The sequence below is a fragment of the Oncorhynchus gorbuscha genome, linkage group LG07 (assembly GCF_021184085.1).
Source record: "Oncorhynchus gorbuscha isolate QuinsamMale2020 ecotype Even-year linkage group LG07, OgorEven_v1.0, whole genome shotgun sequence".
NCBI classification, from domain to species: Eukaryota; Metazoa; Chordata; class Actinopteri; order Salmoniformes; family Salmonidae; genus Oncorhynchus; species Oncorhynchus gorbuscha.
This window is the reverse complement of record NC_060179.1, coordinates 67610236-67616235: the sequence shown is the minus strand read 5'-3', so window position 1 is coordinate 67616235 and position 6000 is coordinate 67610236.

Genomic DNA, 6000 nt, shown 5'->3' with positions numbered 1-6000 from the left:
ATTAACTGCAGCACCCCTGATAAATTGAAATGTACTGCAACAATTTCAACAATTTTACTGATATACAGTTCATATATAAGGAATCAGTCAATTGCAATAATTTAATTAGGCCCTAATCTATGGATTTCACATGACTGGGCAGGGTGAACCTGGGAGGGCATAGGCCCACCCACTTGTGAGCCAGGCCCACCCACCGAGGAGCCAGGCCCAGCCAATCAGGAGTTTTTCCCCACAAAAGGGTTTTAATGCAGACAGAAATACTCCTCAGTTTCATCAGCAGGTGAATACGCTGGATGTGGGGGTCCTGGGCTAGCGTGGTTACATGTGGTTGCCGGTTGTGAGGCCGGTTGGACATACTGCCAAATTCTCTAAAACAACGTGGATGATTATTCTGTTTAATCAGCTTCTTGATATGCCACACCTGTCAGGTGGCTTGATTATCTTGGCAAAGGAGAAATGCTCGTTAACAGGGATGTAAACAAATTTGTGCACAGAATTTGAGAGAAATAAGCTTTTTGTGCATGTGGAAAATGTGTTTACATCCCTGTCAGTGAGCATTAGGGCTAGGATATTGATGGATTCAAGACAAGGTCCTTTTTATTGATATCTCTGAGTTTGTCAATGTGAAAGTAGCCTGCCATTTCGCTCATTTGTGCGGTATAAAAAAAAAGAATACCGCAGTCATGTAAAATGACAGAATTGCATGACATGCGTTTATATAAAGCCAACATTTTCCAGGGCCCTTGGCTACTAAAAATGCTCCCCTTGTCTGCTAAATGGCATATATTATTATTATATTATTATTGTTTGCAACTTCTGTATGTGCCTCTACTCTACTGCTCTATGCCACTCTAATGCGATGATATGCATGCAATGCTTGATTATCACCCCCTCTTGCACTCACTTTTTGTTTCTGCATCTCCCAATTTACAGATTAAGTACTGGCTGTACATGTATGTGGCTTGGTGTAGAGAAGGGACATGCTCTCCCGGAGTATGGGGGTAGTGTAGCAACCATAATCCAACACCTAGTGACCTCAAGAAGAGGTTTGGATCTCTTGGCGTAACGGCTGAGATGTTTGGTTGACAGTTGCTGGACCCGGGTTTGAGTCAGGACTAACTCCTGATTTCGCTATAGATTTGTGTGTGTATATATATATATAATATATATACACAGATTTGAATGTATAAGTGCCATGTAAAAAAGCTCAGGTTTAAGTTCCTTGCTCAGAACATGAGTGCATATGAAAGCTGGTGGTTCCTTTTAACACGAGCCTTCAATATTCCCAGTTAAGAAGTTTTAGGTTGTAGCTATTATAGGAATATACCTTTGACTATTGGATGTTCTTATAGGCACTTTAGTATTGCCAGCCTAATCTTGGGAGTTGATAGGCTTGAAGTCATAAACAGCGCTGTGCTTAAAGTATTGCTGAGAGCTGCTGCTCTATCAAATATCAAGCTATATACTTAATTATAATAAACACACAGAAATATGAGCCTATGGTCAAATCTGGAAACAATCATTTCGAAAACAAAACATTTATTCTTTCAGTGAAATACTGAACCGTTCTTTATTTTATAGAACGGGTTGCAACCTTAAGTCTAAATATTACTGTTACATTGCACATCTTTCAATATGATGTCATAATATTGTTTAATTCTGTCAAATTAATTACGGTCTTTGTTAGGAATAAATAGCCTTTCAACAGTTCGCAACGAGCCAGGCGGTCCAAACTGTTGCATATACTCTGACTCTGCTTGCACGGAACACGAGAAGTGACACAATTTCCCTAGATAGTATTGCCTGCTAACATGAATTTATTTTAACTACATATGCAAGTTTAAAAAAGATATACTTGTGTATTGATTTTAAGAAAGGCATTGATGTTTATGGTTAGGTACATTATTGCAACGATTGTGTTTTTTGCAAATGCGCTTTAAAAAAATCATCATTTGGCGAAGTTGAAGTAGGCTCTGATTCGATGATAAATTAACAGGCAACGCAGAACAAGCTAGTTAACCTAGTAATATCATCGTCCATGTGTAGTTAAGGTATAGGGGGCAGCATTTTTACTTTTGGATAAATAGCTTGCCCAATTTCAACTTCCTGCTACTCATGCCAAGAATATAAGATATGCATATTATTAGTTGATTTGGATAGAAAACACTGAAGTTTCTAAAACTGTTTGAATCATGTCTGTGAGTATAACAGAACATATGTAGCAGGCAAAACCCCAGAGGACTAGCCATTCAGATTTGTTTTGTTTTCGAGGTCTGTCTGTTCGGTGAGTTCTCATTGGGAAACGATATTTCTTAGGCACTTGTTTGCAGTTCCTACCGCTTCCATTTGATGTCACCAGTCTTTGGAATTTGGTTGTGGTTATTCCTTTGTGCAAGGCCATCTTGGAACTGGGTAACAGTTTTGAGAGTTGCGCAAGACTTGAAAAGTAGCGTTGGGTTGTTGTCTTCCTGTATTGAAAACAGATAGACCCGTCTTCAATTTTATCGATTAATAACATTTAAAAACACCTAAAGTTGTATTACAAAAGTAGTTTGAAATGCTTTGTCAAAGTTTACAGGTAACTTTTGAGATATTTTGTAGTGACATTGCACAAATTGTAAGCTGTTTTTTTTTCTGGATCAAACGCGCCAAATAAATTGGCATTTTGGATATATATGGGCAGAATTAATCGAACAAAAGGACCAATTGTGATGTTTATGGGACATATTGGAGTGCCAACAAAAGAAGCTCGTCAAAGGCAAGGCATGATTTATATTTTATTTCTGCGTTTTGTGTAGCGCCTGCATGGTTGAAATATGTTACTCTCTTTGTTTACTGTTGTGCTATTATCAGATAATAGCTTCTTATACTTTCGCCGAAAAGCCTTTTAAAAATCTGACATTGTGAATACAGCCAATGAGTGTAGCTTTAATTTAGTATCTTACATATGTGATTTAATGAGTTTGATTTTTATATCATTTTATTTTAATTTGCCACGCTGCATTTTCCCTGGCCTTGGGCCAAGTGGGACGCTAGCGTCCCCTATCCTAGAGAGGTTAACTAGTGATTATGGGAAGGTTTAAACTTTTTTTTTTTTTTTTAAGATACGTTTAACTTGTTATTGCTGCAATCCCGATATATCGGGATAAGTGTCATCAACAACCGCTGAATAGCATAGCACTACGTTCAATAAATATTAATACAAATATTTATATTCATGAAATCACAAGTGCAATATAGGAAAACACAGCTTAGCCTTTTGTTAATCCACCTGTCGTGTCAGATTTTGAAAATATGCTTTTCAGCGAAAGCAATCCAAGCGTTTGTGTAAATTTATCCATCCCACTACAAAACATTAAGTACATTAGCATCAGGAAGCCTGGTCACGAAAATCAGAAAAGCTATGAAATTAATCATTTACCTTTGATCTTTGGATGTTTTCACTCACGAGACTCCCAGTTACACAACAAATGTTTCATAAATATGATTTTTATATCCAAAATACCTCCGTTTGTCGCGTTATGTTCAGAAATCCACAGGAAAGAGCGGTCACGACAACACAGACGAGAATTCCAAATAGTTTCCATAATGTCCACAGAAACATGTCAAATTATTTATAATCAATCCTCAGGTTGTTTTTAAAATATATAATCAATAATATATAAACCGCAAACGTCTTTCACAGTGGGAGAGGGAAAATACCTATCCAAATTTAGTTGTGCGAGCAAAACTTATGTGACCACTTGACGCAATGTTATCGTTCTGGCTCACTTAAAAAAAATAAAAGCCTGAAACTATGTCTGAAGACTGACACCTTGAGGAAGCGATAGAAAAATCTGGTTCATATCCCTTTAAACCCAGCGAAGGGAGGCTATGGAACATGAAGTTTTCAAAATAGAAGCCACTTCCTGTTTTGATTTTCCTCTGGGTTTTGCCTGCAATATCAGTTCTGTTATACTCACAGACAATATTTTGACAGTTTTGGAAACTTTAGTGTTTTCTATCCAATACTAATAATAATATGCATATATTAGCAACTGAGACTGAGGAGCTGGCTGTTTACAATGGGCACCTTTTCATCCAAGCTACTCAATACTGCCCCTGCAGCCATAAAAAGTTCATGCTAGCTAGCAACTTTACCGTGGCTCCTTGCAGCCACAAGGTCCCTTTTTGATGCTGCACTCGCGTAACTGGTGGTCAGCCTGCCACACAGTCTCCTCGTGGATTGCAACGTAATCTGCGTCCAAAAAGGCAGATTACTGATTATGAAAACTTGAAATCTGCCCTAATTAATAGGCCATGCAAATTAATCGGTCAACCTCTATTCTAGTGTGTTTGTGCTCCACAGAACAGAGGACATTGCCTTTCCCCCACTCTAAAGTAACATTAATGTTGTGGAACTAAATCCGGAAGTGTATTTCCCCAAAACGGCGCAGATGCTGTGTGATGAAATGTTTAGTGGTGTAAAGTACTTAAGTAAAAATACTTCAAAGTATTTTACTATTTCTATTATTGACAACTTTTACTTTTACTTCACTACGTTTCTAAAGAAAATGATGTACTTTTTACGCCATACATTTTCCCTGACACCCAAAAGTACTTTGAATACTTAGCAGGACAGAAATGGTTCAATTCATGCACATCCCTGGTCATCTCTACTGCCTCTGATCTGGCGGACTCACTAAACACATGCTTTGTTTCTAAGTGTTGGAGTGTACCTCTGGCTATCTGTAAAAAAAAAAAAAATGAACAATCGTACCATCTGGTTTGCTTAAAATAATATTATTTACTTTTGATACTTTAGTATATTTAAAACCAAATAGTTTATACTTTTACTGAATTAGTGTTTTACTGGGTGACTTTTACTTGAGTCATTTCCTTGAGTCATTTCCTATTAAGTTATCTTTACTTGTACTCAAGTATGACAATTGGGTACTTTTTCCACCACTAGAAATGTCCAATCGTTTGTAATAACACCTCTGTATGTCCACTACATACCATACACAATGGCCCACTGGAACATGAGTAATTATTCTGTAATCTTTTAAAAAAAATTATCCAGGCTTTATGTCCAATTCCAATTATTTCCCTTGACATTAAGGTCATTTCCTTTCTGACTTCACGGGCTGATATTTTCCCCTTCTTTAGCTTATAGTGCCAGGCTTTTACTACAAGTGAGATGTTTTTATTTATATTTAATTGAACCTTTATTTAACTAGGCAAGTCAGTTAAGAACAACCATGATTATAGCCTTACATACAATATACAGGCCCAGTAAACTGTGGAGGTATAAACTAAATATACAAAACAGACAGAATGACCAGGTGAATCCAGATGAAATCTATGATCCCTTATTGATGTCACTTGTTAAATCCACTTCAATCAATGTAGATGAAGGGTAGGAGACAGGTTAAAGAAGGATTTTTAAGCCTTGAAACAATTGTGCCATTCAGAGGGTGAATGGGCAAGTCAAAATATTTAAGTGCCTTTGAATGGTGTATTGACACAAACCAGCTGCACTGCTGCTGAGTTTATTACTCTCAAGTTTCCTGTGTGTATCAAGTATGGTCCACCACCCAAAGGACATCCAGCCAACTTATCTCAACTGTGAGAAGCATTGGAGTCAACATGGGCTAGCATCCCTGAGGAACCTCGTAGAGTCCATGCCCTGATGAAATAAGGCTGTTCTGAAGACAAAAGGTGGGGTGCAACACAATATGTCTGCTGCAGAGGAACGAGAGCTATTTGAAAACAAGTTTTTATTAGTCATGGAAATGAAAGTTCTGAAAACAAATTGGCTCCCCATTTTTAAAAAGATGGAGAACAACATTTTAAAGGGAAAATACTGCCGTTTTGGTGCAGGTACAGCCAACTAGCACAAAATGATATTGTCAATATGATATATTATCAAACATAATATCCCAATATGTAAATCCAAGGACGTCAGACACAAGCTTGGTTAGAGATGGTTGCTAAGCAACGGAGTACTACGATTGGTTG